The 13,546-nt window shown below is 50.6% G+C and overlaps 1 long non-coding RNA gene across 2 annotated transcripts; it reads left to right on the forward strand.

Annotated features, from left to right (window-relative positions):
* The first annotated feature begins 10,113 nt into the window (after positions 1 to 10,113).
* LOC103680280 lies at positions 10,114 to 13,546 on the forward strand. 2 transcript variants are annotated; one of them, XR_005835715.1, is made up of 3 exons: positions 10,114 to 10,261; positions 11,408 to 11,807; positions 12,296 to 13,546. It is a non-coding gene; the product is annotated as an uncharacterized LOC103680280 (long non-coding RNA). The 2 variants fall into 2 exon arrangements; XR_573097.2 differs by having other exon boundaries at positions 11,408 to 11,620.

Raw genomic sequence — 13,546 nt, forward strand, 5'->3', positions numbered from 1 at the left:
GTCATGGAGACAGAACCTGGGGAGGCTGTAAATATCACAGCGAACATTTTCTGAGCACTTCACGCCAGACGCTATTGTGAGTCTCGCATATGGATAGTTCTTAATCATCACCATGAGTCAGGGAAGGCGGTTCCATTATTAGACCCGTTGTATAGATGAGAACACTGAGGCTTGGAGGGTTAATTAATTTGATTAGTGTACCCAAAATCTATAAATAACTCATCACACTCAACACCCAAAGAACAAATAATCCAACCAAGAAATGGGCAGAAGACATGAACAGACATTTCTCTAAAGAAGACGTCTAAATGGCCAACAGACACATGAAAAAATGCTCCACATCACTTGGCATCAGGGAAATATAAATCAAAACCACTCTGAGATGCCACTTCACACCAGTCAGAATGGCTAAAATTAACGACACTGGAAACGACAGATGTTGGCGAGGATGTGGAGGAAGGGGAACCCTCCAACGCTGTTGGTGGGAATGCAAGCTGGTGCAGCCACTCCGGAAAACAGGATGGAGGTTCCTCAAAAAGTTAAAAATAGAGCTACCTTATAACCCAGCCATGGCACCACTGGGTATTTACCCCAAAGATACAGACATAGTGATCCGAAGGGGCACCATATACACAATGGAATACTACTCAGCCATCAAAAAGAATGAAATCCTGCCATTTGCAATGATGTGGATGGAACTAGAGGGTGATATGCCAAGGGAAATACATCAGTCAGAGGAGGACAAATACCGTATGGTCTCACTCATATGGGGATTTTAAGAAACGAAACAGGTGCACATAGGGGAAGGGGGGAAAAGGAAGAGAGGGAAGGAAATCATAAGAGACTCCTAATGACAGAAAACAAAGTGAGGGCTGATGGAGGGAGGCAGGTGGGGGATGGGCCGGATGGGGGATGGGCATGAAGGAGGGCACTTGGGATGAGCACTGGGTGTTGTATGTAAGTGATGAATCACTGAATTCTACTCCTGAAACCAGTATTGCACTGTACGTTCACTCACTAGAATTTAAATAAAAGCTTGAAATTAAAGAAAAAAAAGAAAAATCTGATCACCGAGTTCATCAAGTAAGAGGTGGACCTGGACTCCGACCCCGGGCAGACCCCATGTTCTCACCTACTATGGCTACGCTATGTTTGACAGTAATGTAATAAATTATAGTTTACATTTATTAAAGGAAACGAAAGCTGTGTGGATAGACCCGTTAGGAAGCTCTCGACCTCCAAGAGAGAGATGAGTTGCTTGGATTCATATAGATGCATGGACTTAAGACAGGGAGGTAGTCCCCAAAGTAAGGCCGACGGCTTGGTTTCCAGAAGTGTCTGACTAGGTTGTTTTGAACTCAATTTACCACTGTAAAAAAATAAATAAAATAAAATAAAATAAAACAAAACAAAATAAGATAAAATAAAAACATGTGTTTGCAAGCCTTGGAGAGATTCCAAGGAGGCAGAATCGATGATTCCAAGATGCCAAAGGGACGGAAGCCAAGAGAGGGGAATTTATCGTTTGGGGGCAGTTTTACACGGACGGGTTGCTGATTCTGAAAGAAAAAGCAGCACAGGCGAGGCTGAAATGCTGCAGGAACATTTGGCAGTCTAATCAAACAACATTTCAAATTGGGGGCGTCAAGCAGAAGGGCCCATCTAATCAAACAACATTTCAAATTGGGGGCGTCAAGCAGAAGGGCTCATCGTGGTTGAGGGACGCCCTAAACATTCCAGCTCAGGGCTGGGCCCAGAAGGGAGAAAGACTGGACGTCAGCGAGGCCTCAGCAGGGCAGAAACCCAGTTTCAAACGAAGGCGCCTGGTCCCCCACGCATCTCGTTGCCAGAAGCAAAACCAAATCCTCCCTGGGGAACCAGCGCCACAGAGTGGCAGAGCACTCGTCGTTTCTGACGCGTATAATCAAAACCAAGGATGTGTCCTGAGGTCAAGATGAGGCCAGAAAACTCAGAGGAAAGACACGTAATACAAATAGTCCAGGTTGGATTTTGAGTAACCGTAATTTACAGTGTCAAACAAATGGCAAGCACTAGAGACTCCAAATGCAAATAAATGAAAATTCTAGAATTTTGAAACCCGTAGCTACTGAAATTATGAACTCCACGGATGAAGTTAACAACAAAGTGGACTCCGCGGAAGAGAGAAATCGTGAGCTGAAACGTGGTCAGAAGACGGGAACCAGGTGGAGGCACAGAGAGACTGAAGAATAAATATTTAGGAAAGGACACGAGACAAGTATGGCGAGAAGGTCCCACATCTGGCCAGTGTCTATCAGCGGATGACTGGATGTAGAAGGTGTGGTGAATACACACAATGGAACAATATTCATCCGCAGAAGGAAGGAAACCCCGCCATTTGCAACAATATGGTTGGACCTCAAGGGTGTTACGCTCGGTGAGAGAATCAGACAGAGGAAGACAAGTGCTAGATCGTCATTGTTCCCATCACAAGCAAACAAGATGATTACGTAAATAAAGGTGTTGGCTAACACCCCAAGGGCAGCCCTACTGCAATATAAATGTATTAAGTCAACATGTTGCATGCCTTAAACTTATACAATGTTATATGTCAAATATAACATATATATGTCAGTTAAAGCCAATGTATGAGTCTGATCCCACAGAGTAATACATGCTGACAAGAAAATAGTTTTCCCCTCAGTCAGATGTACAGGAGTCTGCACCCTCAGTCTCTCTTTGGTTTACTGTTCTCGGTGCATCTCCTTCTACTCCCGCTCTGGCTGATTCCACTCCCACCACACTGACATCTTGGCCATGCCTAGAACGCCTCAAGCGTGCTTCTGCCCCAGGACCTTTGCACTTGCCACTGTCTCTGCCTGGAATGTTCTTCCCCCAGAGATGCACATGGCTCAGCCCTTTGCCTCCTGCAGTCTTGCTCCAATGTTCCCTTCTCATTTATACCCTTTCAGACAGGCCTATCGAAAATTGCTACAACCCCCACCCTGATTTCATGTTATCTGTTGCTGCTTTCCTCCCGTCTTTGGCATGTATTATTAACCTGTTATATATTTTACGTATTAGTATTATTTCCTGTCTGTCTCCCCTAAAATGTATCCTTATTTTAATTTCCAGTGCTTTTTTCTTTCTTTCGTTCTCTTTCTTTCTTTCTTTTCTTTCTTTCTTTCTTTCTTTCTTTTTACTGCATTGTTCTCCTTTTTTTTTTTCCCTGCAGTGTTTCCTGCTGCATCTCTGCACCTAGAACAGTACCTGGTACACAGCAGATATTCAACAAGTACTTTTCAACGATGGTGAATAACTGGATACATACAGGATAATAGGAAGGATAAAGAAGCTTTTAGCGCGTGTTGAATACGATTCCAGAGGCCACATTTCAATGTTTGAATCCTGGCTCTGCCAGTTGCAAGCTCTGTAACTTTGAGCAAATTAATTACTCTCTTCACGCCACAAAGGCTTCGCCATTTTGCATTCCCGCCAACAGCACACAAGTGTTCCGACTCCGCCTCGTCTCCGCCAACACTTGTTATTCTCTGGTTTGGTCTTTTTTTTATAGTAGCCCTCCTAACGAGTGTGAAGCAGTTTTTATCCCCTTTTTAAGTCTGTTTTAAAATATCAGAATGTTGGCTGCGAGTCCTCCGCTATGAGCTCATCCTGCCGTCTTTTGTTGGTCTCCAGGCGGTGTGATGGTTTGGAGTGGGTTTCTTCTCCAGGTTGCGCCTGTGACTGGATCCCCACCAACACAGGGAGACAGGCACATGGGGACTTGGTGTCTCCCATGTTTCAAAGACGTGCTAGAATCCGAGGAATGGACCAGGCATGAGACCACCCACCTGGGGCCGCGTAGAACTCACACGCATCTCGTCCTCCCTCTTGTGGCCGCAGTGAAGAAATTCCCTTCGAAGTCAAAGGGAAGTTGTTGGTTTTTTTTTTTCAGCTGAGAAATTAATTTTTTTCACTCAGTAAGTCTTTGCTGACCCTCTACTGCGTGCCAGACACCCTTTGAGGCTCTTCAGATCCATCAGACGAACAGATAAGGACCCCTGGCCTCGGGAAGCTTGTCTTTTTGCAGAGGGAGACAGACCCCGCACCACGGACAGCAGTAAATTCGTGGTCTACTAGAAGGTGAAGAGTGATTTGGAAAATGAGAAAGTGGAGGGGAGGTCCAAGGGATCTAGAGAGCCTGGGGGGCAGGGGCGGGCTGCGATGTTTCTGAGGAGGCCAGGGAAGGCATGAGGACGTGGCATGTGAGCAACAGCTGGACCAGGTGAAGCTGGTCAGCTGGGGGAACACAGAGCGAGCGGAGGGGGCAGCTGGAGCAAAGCCGACAGTGGGCGCGTGAGGGGCTCGCTCAAAGATGGTGAGGGGGAGCATTGCGGCTGGTGTCGAGGGAGGGGTGGGGAGAGGGAAGCACAGGAGTTAGCTCAGAGAGGGAACACTGAGTCATGCAGTTACCCTAAGTGAGGTGGGAATGACACCAACGACGCCAAATGGAGCACGCCTGAATCAGTGGTTCCCTCCTGGATCTCTGCTAGAAAGCTGAGCCCTTCTCCCAGCAGGGGATGTGTCATTCCTCCAGCCTGCAAAGGTCCTCAGAAAGTCTCCCCTCTCCTGCTAGGAGGCAGGACTCCACCCTTCTGCTCTAGACCCGTATCTGGCTGGATGCCTGTCTCAGAACCCTCCTTGCATTCGAAGTTTCCAGGGGGCTGTGTTGAAAATGAGGTTTGTGGGATGGTGACCCCAGAGTTGTTCAGTGCACAAGCTATGCAACTGTCCAGGAAGCCTTGATGTCTTCCCTCTACAGTCCCACCAAGTTCTGTGCTGGCTGTATCATTTCTCTGGGTGGTACCGTGTTTTAATTTCTCTCTTCCCAACAGCCTGTAAGCTCTTTGAGGACAAGATAGAATCAGAATTCCATCTATGTCCCTGATATCCAGAAAAGGGACTGAAATACTGGAGACCTCAATAGCACTCTACATAATAAATAAAGTCAGCAAAGTGTCTGGGCAGTTATGATTGGATTTCTACAAAAGGCCAGATATTATGGCAGTGTTCTAGGAGTTGGCCATAATTATGCAGAATCACTGAAGGATGTAAAGTCGCTGGAACGAGCTAGGAAATCATGGCTTAGTCTTAGGGACCAGCTGGGTAATTGCACAAGGAGCTCCCAGAGCCAGCTGGGTAATTACAGTGGAGTCCCTGGAATCCACTGGATAATTACCATGGAGTCACGGAATCAGCAGTAATAATAAAAGAGTCCCAAATACAGACATCAGGGAATGTCTGGAGACATTTTTGATTGTCACAACTCAGGAGACAGGATCTCCTGGCAGCTAGCAGGTGGAGGCCAGGGACGCTGCTAATAAGGGAGCATCCCGAGACGCGCAGGGCAGCCCCCACAGCAAGTCACCCAGTCCAGTCTCAGCTGGGGTTGCTGTAACAAGAATGCTACAGACCGGGTGGCTTAAACCACAAACATCTATTTCTCACAGTTCCAGGGGCTGCGAAGCCTGAGATCAGGTGCCAGCAGGGTTGGCTTCTAGTGAGACCCCTCCTCCTGCTTTCTTCACATGGTGCCGAGAAAACAGCCCCGCCCCCCGCCAGGCACCAAATTGCTGGCGCCTTGATCTTGGACTTCCAGGCTCCGGTCCTGATTTACAAGCAACAGAACAGGACGGGCTGGTTTTGGCAGAGAAGGGATATGTTGCCACGATGTTGGGTAGCTCATGGAATCTCGGGTAGAACTAGACAGTCAAGCCCCCCAAATGGGCGGGAAGCAAAGGGGTAAAGTGTCCTGGCCGTAACTCCCTCGAGAGGAAGCTATCACCGCGTGCAGACTACATGATGGGTCAAGCCCAGAACCCGTGCCCACCATCTACCCGTGAGGCTGTGATCATAATAAGAAATATGTGTTTGGTCTTCACCCAGTTCCTGACACAGAGCTCCTAAAACACCCAGAATTTCCTACGGGAGGAGAACAATAAAAACATCTTTTTTAATGTGAAAAAGCGACTTTGGGAGGACACCTAATGACGGCTGGAGGTAGAATCAGTGGCCGGTGAATTCATCAAGCACGCTACGTAATGAAGCCTCCATTAAAAGACCAAAAGGACGTGGTTTGGAGAGTTTCTGGGTTGGCCAACACCTGGAGATGCGGGAGAGGGCATGCCAGCCCCACGCCCTTTCCCGGCACCTGGCTGCGAGCATCTCTTCCATCTAGCTGTTCCTGACTTGTACCCTTGTATAATAAACTGGTGATCGGGGGAGTAAAATGTTGTTCTGAGCTCTGCGAACTGCTCTTGCAAATTAATCAAGTCCAAGGACTTGCAGACGCAGAAGCCCAGGTGACAGTGAGGACTTGGATTGGCCTCTTGGGGGAAGGGCAGTCCTGTGGGACGGACTGGTCGCCTGCGGGATCTGACCCTGTCTGCAGGAAGGTGGTGTCAGAATTGAGTTGAACTGTAGGACGACAGCTGGTGTCGGAGAGTCGCTTGGTGGTGTGGACAAGACGCCCATGAGAATGAGTGTCCAAAACACTCGATCTCGGAGGGTGGGGACAGCAAGCACCTGGGCTTCCCTGGAGGGAGGCGAGACAGACTTCCCACTAGGACTCGGATTGACAGGCACTCCGTTCCACGTAGGAAACAGTCCCTGTGCAGAGAGCCGAAAATGGCAAACGTACCCTGCATCACCACGTATACCAATCAAGGTGATTCCTTAAATAAAACCTCTCTTCCCACACACTTTCTGCCAGGTGCCCAGAGCTTTCTGTGACTAAAAGATCTTGAGAAACCTGCGAGTGAGACACTTGCTATGGGTGGAGCGCTGTCTTCCAGAATTTTATCGTGAGAAAGGGTCAAGCACACAGAAGGGTTGAAAGCATTTTTACGGTGAATACCCACACACCCGACACCTAGGTTCAGCCACTAACAAATTCTCCACCTAGCTGTCCACCAACCCCCTTGGGTGTTTGGGTGGATTTCAAAGTAAGCTGGAGACTTGGCTATGCTTCAGCCTGGATACTTACGCAAGCCCCCGCTTACCTAGAGTTCAAGCTTTGCCTGGAGTTCCCTTCTTTTCCTCTTGTGTTGAAGTTTGCCTGCAATGAAAGGAAATGCACAGATCCTGAGTGAACTGGTGGCTGTATTTGACAGTTACATACCCAAATGCTATCAGGATATAGAATATAGCCATTGTCCCGGGAAAATGGGGGTTGCCAGGTTCTGGGTTAGAGGGAATGGGGACCTCCATTGTGTTTCATGGGGACAGATGAGAAAGGTCTGTGAAGGGATGGAGGTGGTGGTCGTACCGCAACGTGGGTGCATTTGAGGCTGCTGAACTGAACACTTAAAATGGTTAAAATGGTAAAGTTTATGTTATGTACATTTTACCACAATTTAAAAATTAAAAACAGCCTTATGCAAACCGAGACACAGACTCTGAACTACACAGAACAAATGGATGGTGACCAGAGGGGAGGTGGGTGGGGGGAAGCACGTGATGGGGAGGAAGGAGAGCACTAGTGAGGAGCACCGGGTGTTGTGTGGAAGTGATTATATTGTGCACCCGAAACCAACATAGTAACACTGTATGTTAACTCAACACCGTATGTTAATTTAAATGAAAACTTTTCAAAAGCCAGCCTTAGGAAGTGGCGATTCTTTTTTGTTTGTTTGTTTTGTTTTTGTTTCAAATACTTATTTAAATTCTAGCGAGTTAACGTACAGTGCAATATTGGTTTCAGGAGTAGAATTCAGCGACTCGTCATCACTTACATACAACGCCCCGTGCTCATCCCAACAAGTGCCCTCCTTCGTGCCCATCCCCCATCCCGCCCATCCCCCACCACCTCCCTCCATCAGCCCTCAGTTTGTCTCTATTGTTAAGAGTCTCTTATGGTTTTCTTTCCTCTCCCCTTTTTTCCCCCTACCCCTATGTTCATCTGTTTTGTTCCTTAAATTCCACATATGAGTGACATCATATGGTGTTTGTCTTTCTCGGACTAACTTATTTCACTTAGCATAATACCCTTTAGTTCCATCCATGTTGTTGCAAATGGCGAGACTTCATCCTTTCCGATGGCTGAGCGATATTCCATTGTATATGTACCCCACATCTTCTTTATCCAGAAGTGGGGACCATTGGCCTCATTTTGCTGCTACGAAAAAAAATCAAGGTCAGATCAGGGGTGTGTTTTCCATGGAGTCACAGATCTACACGGGGAGGGAGTCAGGCAGGATTCGAACTCATGTCTGTGCCCTCCAGGCTCATCCACTTTCTTTCTCCGTCCTCTTCAGCCAACATTCTGGGTAGTTGTAATGGTAATAGCAGGACGATAGCGGTGGTGGTAGTTGTAGGTGTGAAAATTAAAATGATAAAGAAAATGTGGTCTGTCCACACAATGCTCGGTGAGTCGTAAACAGGAAGAAGGGCTGAGACGTGTTTCGTGGTGGGTGAACCTCAAAACAGGATGCTTAAAATGGTTACTTTATGTCTTGTGAATTTCACCTCTTTAAGAAAAGTACGAGCTATTGCTTATCGAGCCCGGACTGTGTGCCATGCCCTGGACGTGAGGACGGTCATCTGCGTTTTTAACAATGGGTGTTCCTAGTCCCAGGGTCGCGAAGCTGGTAAGCGGCAGCTCTGAGACTGGAACCTGGCTGTCTGGCTGTCTCCCTTTACAACTTGCCCCGTGGGGGCAGAGAACAGCTGTGCAGTGAATTCAGAGCTTGCCCTTCCCCCACCAAACCAGCTCGCAGTCCATTTCTCTGCTCAGTCCCATGAGCAAGGTTCCCCACCTGGCAGGACAGCTTGCAGCCCCCACCCTACAAAAGACAGCAAGTGCAAAGCGGGGAGAGCAAAAGAAAGGAAAAAGAGGAGAGAGAGAGAAAGTCCTTGAATGCTCCTCTTCCTGCGAGCACAGGTGAGGCATAGCTGTCCGGCGTCGTTCGGAAGGGATTACAGGAGTCGGAGGTTATGCTCCCTTTTCCTGAGCTGGTGGCCAAGCCTGTCCCTCCATGCCTGTCATGCTATAAAGAAAATGGTTTCATTTTGGCACACCTACTGGAGCTCAACCTATCCGCGGTGTCTGGGCCTGCACACCTGTCCATTCAAACTCCATTCACAGACTCGCTGCATGCCCAGATACTCAGAAGCTCCCAATGTCATCTCACGCTCCAAGCGGCTCTAGATTGCGGACCCTGCAGGAGGCGGTCCTGGCCACACACCCCCCAGCGCCAGCCCCTAGCACACTGCCTCTCTTGCCCGCGCCAGCCACCCCACCCCCACACATATACTGTTTCTCCCAGTTCCTCCAGCCCTGAGCTTCTCTCTGCCTCAGGGCCTTTGCACCTGCCATTACTCCTGCTTGAAACCCCCCACAGCTTCTTGTATCACTTCCTCTAAAATACTTCCTCATCAGAACAACTAAAATGGGGCTCTGGGTATGCCCCTCATGGCTCCTCACGCTCTTCTCCCACAGCTCTGTCCGTGATTTATACATACATAGTGCTGTACACTGGGGTCCCCATCACCACCAGAAAATAACAAAGCATCAGGGAAAAACAGCCTGTGTGACGAGAAGGGCACATCGCCTCTCTGGTTTTCTTCCCCCCCCCAAATCCACAATTTCCGTCCAGTTATGAACAAAAAAATCAGACCAAACCAAACTGCGGGAGGTTAGACAGAATCCCTCCTCCTGTCAGGGTCGTGAGAAGCAGAGAGAGAGCCAGGACGGCCACGAACTGGGGGACACTGCATGTCATGTGGGATCCTGATGGGAGAGAAGACACTCGTGGGAGCCGGGACTTTCGAATGCAGTTGTAAATGCTCCCGTGTCAGTGGGGGTCCCTGGGTCACCATGACCATGAACCCTCCCTCCGTCAGACATGAACCTCAGGGAACACGGCGTGACGGGTGCACTGGGAACTCTGCACTGTCTTTGCCCTCTTCTCTACATCTAAAAACTACTTCAAAATAAGAAGTGGAAAATAGAATCGCAAAGTAAATACACGCAGGTGATCCCAGCCCCGGCACACGCGCAGCAGCCTGGGGTGGGGGGGCAGCAGGTGAGAGGGGAAGCCCGACGTGGCACGTGCACAAAACCGAACACTGCTCCATCTCGAGGAAGGAAATTGTGACACAGGCTGCCACACAGAAGAACTGGAGGACATCATGCAGAGTGAAGTAAGCCGGTCACAAAAGACCGTCCGTGTAGGACTGCACTTCCCCGGGGCACCCGGGAGCCACATTCAGGGAGCTGGAGGTAGGATGGTGGGTGCCAGGGGCCGGGGGAGGGGCAATGAACTGGGAGTCACTTGACGGGGACAGTTTCAGTGTTGCGAGATGAGAAAGTTCTGGAAGTTGGTTGCATAACATTGTGAACGTACTTAATGCCGTGGACGGCACACTTAAAAATGGTCAAGGTGGTGAATTTTAGGTCATGTGGATTTTCCCACGATCAAAACGGTTTTTAATTTAAAAATTCAAAACAGCAAAAAGTAAACAAAACAAAACAAAACAAAACCCAACCTACACATAAAAGTTCTGGAGAGCTGGGGGGTTGTTTTTCTGGCAGACGCAAAACCCTTCCCAGAGTACTGAGTGTGTAAAGGAGGCGGGAGGACACTGGGAAGTGCTGGCTCTGGTGTCACCTGGATTGTGGGCATGGTGTCAAGGTGTTTGCACGCGTCCAGAGTCAGCAAATTGTATACAGGACATATGTATAGTTTTTTTTGTTTTTTTTGTTTTTTTTGTTTTTTTGCACGTCAGTTATACCTCAATTAAGCTGGTTTTAAGAAAGAGGGAATTTTTGGGACGCCTGGGTGGTTCTGTGGGTTAAGCGTCTGCCTTCAGCTCAGGTCATGATCCCAGGGTCCTGGGATCGAGTCCCGCATGGGGCTCCCTGCTCAGCGGGGAGTCTGCTTCTCCCTCTGCCTCTGCTCCTCTCCCCCACTCACGCTCTCGCTCTATCACAAATAAATAAAATCTTAAAAAAAAAAGAAAGAGGGAATTTTCCCGCTGTCTCTACTCTTTGGTTGAGGTCGCAGTGATGTCCTCAGGCCTCCCCACAGAGCCTGTCCCTAGCCTCCAGCAGTGGCACATAGACCCAGTCCCCCAATTTTGAGTGGAGGCTCACAAGAGGGTGGTGTTCTTTGAAGTGTGCTTTGCAGAGTAGGGCGTGCATTCCCTTCTCGAAGGGTGCGACGGGCTGAACGTTTGTCTGCCCAGATTCCTGTGTGGAAGCCCTACCCTGACTGTGACGCCCTTCGGAAGGGAGGCCTTTGGGAAGTGTTTAGGATCAGCTGAGGCCATGGGGGGGGTGCCCAGGATGGGATTAGGGCCCTTACAGGGAGAGGAAGAGACACGCGAGCACGCTGGCCCAGTCTCTGTGTCTGCCTCTGTGTCCCAGAAGGATGCGGCGAGAAGTCCGTCACCTGCCAGCTGGGAGGAGAGTGTCCCTCCTCTTGGAATCTGTGACTCTGAGAAACTGTCTGCCCAGGGCCAGCTGCCTGCCTCCTGACCTGCCGGCCTTTCTGTACCTGAGTACTAAGAACACTTGCGATGTAAAGCACCTTGCTGCCTGCGGGGGACTGAGCTGCAGCCTGGTGTCCTCGGGGCTCAGGTGAGCCGCTGGCTGGACCGCGCTTGCTGGCACCTCAAGCGCACAGATCAGGGCTCGTGGGACACGGTGGGAGCTGCCCGGCGATGAGGGCCCCCAGAGGACGGCCTGAGGGGAGACCCGCACCCCCACCCCTGCGTGTCCTGCAGAGTGGGAGCAGGAGGGTCCGGCAGGACCGCGGGAGGAGCAGGTAACTTCCCAGGTTCGGCATAGCCTATTCCTCCCCGCGGGACGGTCGGCAGCCCGTGCTCCCACACCGGCCGGCGTCCCAAGGCCAGGCTGGAGCCTGCTGCAGGGGGCGGGGCTCTGGGCCGAGGCCGACGTGACACCCATCACCTGTGCAGACGGTCAGGGACCAGAAGCAGCCTCTGGGCCTGGGAGGGACTGGAGGAGAGGAGAGTGGGGATCGGCCAACAGGGAAGCAGGAGCTCTGGACTTGGGGCGTGGATGTGCGGCTCTCAGCCCCGCCAGGACGTCTCACGGAAGAGCCCCCACTTTCTGACAACACCCAAATCTGGAGCAAACCCCTCTCTTCCTTTGACCCTGCTCCAAATGCCCCCCGTACCTGGGAATCCCGTGAGCACTCCTTTCCAGCACCCCCGTGTCGGTCTGCTCAGGCTGCAGTCACAGAGGTCCACAGGCTAGGGGCCTGAACGACGGGTATTTATTTTCTCACAGGCTGGAGGCTGGAAATCCAAGATCAGGGCGTTGCTACAGCTGGTGTCTCCTTGGCTTGTAGATTGCTGTTGTCATACTGCGATTTGTCACCTAGAGCCCTTGCTATTCCCCGAGTGGTGAGAGCCATGAAGGTGTGCTGTTTCTGTAAAGAGGTGGCCTGTGGACGGCTCCTCCGAGTGGAGGGGAGGGGGCCGGAGACGATTCAACCCCAGACAAGCTCCTGCCCTTGTCCGCGCCTGACCCTGGGCCCCTCTCCCATCTGGCTGTCCCGGAGGCACGTCCTTTTATCATAAACTGGTATAATGTTCCTCTGAGCTCTGTGAGCCACTCTAGCAAATCGGTCGAACCAGGGGAGGGGGATGCAGGACCCCAGGGTCTACAGCCAGTGGGTAGATTGGAATCTGAGCTGTGTGTTGGGGGCCCGTCCTGTGGGACTGAGCCCCTAACCTGTGGGATCTGACGCTGTCTCCACGCAGATAATGTCAGAACTGACTTGACTTGGAAGATCCCCAGCTGGTTGGTGGGATGTGTAGGGGGAAGCACATCAGAATTGCTGTCGGAATCCGAGCCACCTCCTCCCCGTGTCCTCACACGGTCTTCCCTCTGTGCCCATCTGTGTCTTAATCTCCTCTTCTTAGAAGGGCATCAGTCACTTTGGATTAGAAGCCACCATAGGACCTCATGGAACGGAATTACCTCTTCAAAGATCCCGTCTCCAAATACAGCCACTTCTGAGGCACTAGGGGGTGAGGACTGCAACTCAAGAATGTAGGGGGGCCCCGAGCAGCCTGGCGCTTGGCGTGCGGTGCCTCTCCCCGCAGCGAGGAGTAACGCCAGCCTATGCAACCCCAGCTGCGCTCTTGGTGGTCGGTGGGCACCGGCAACAATGTGACTCTGAGAAGGGACGCGGAAATTCTTTGTGGGTGGAAGGAAAGCGGAGGTGGCTTCCCAAGGACTCAAAGAGGAGACTGGACAAAGTGACGCCTTGCCCTCCTCCCCATGCTTGGTCTGTGGGGTCTCAGCTCAGGCCTCCCCCGGGAGACAGGGAACGACTTTGGATGCCAGATGGATGTTTTGGTATTGAGTTCGGCTGGACTATTGACCCCCTGAAATTGGGACAGTTGGAAAACCCCAAAATGGCAAGAAAATCTGGAAGATCGGCTCCAGATATAGCCCTGGGGGAGGAAGAGGGGACTCAGACAGATGGTGTGTGAAGGCAGGGTGAGAAAGAATAAAGCTGTTTCCTGTTCA

Source organism: Ursus maritimus, unplaced genomic scaffold, assembly GCF_017311325.1.
Source record: "Ursus maritimus isolate PB19 unplaced genomic scaffold, ASM1731132v1 scaffold_19, whole genome shotgun sequence".
NCBI lineage: Eukaryota > Metazoa > Chordata > Mammalia > Carnivora > Ursidae > Ursus > Ursus maritimus.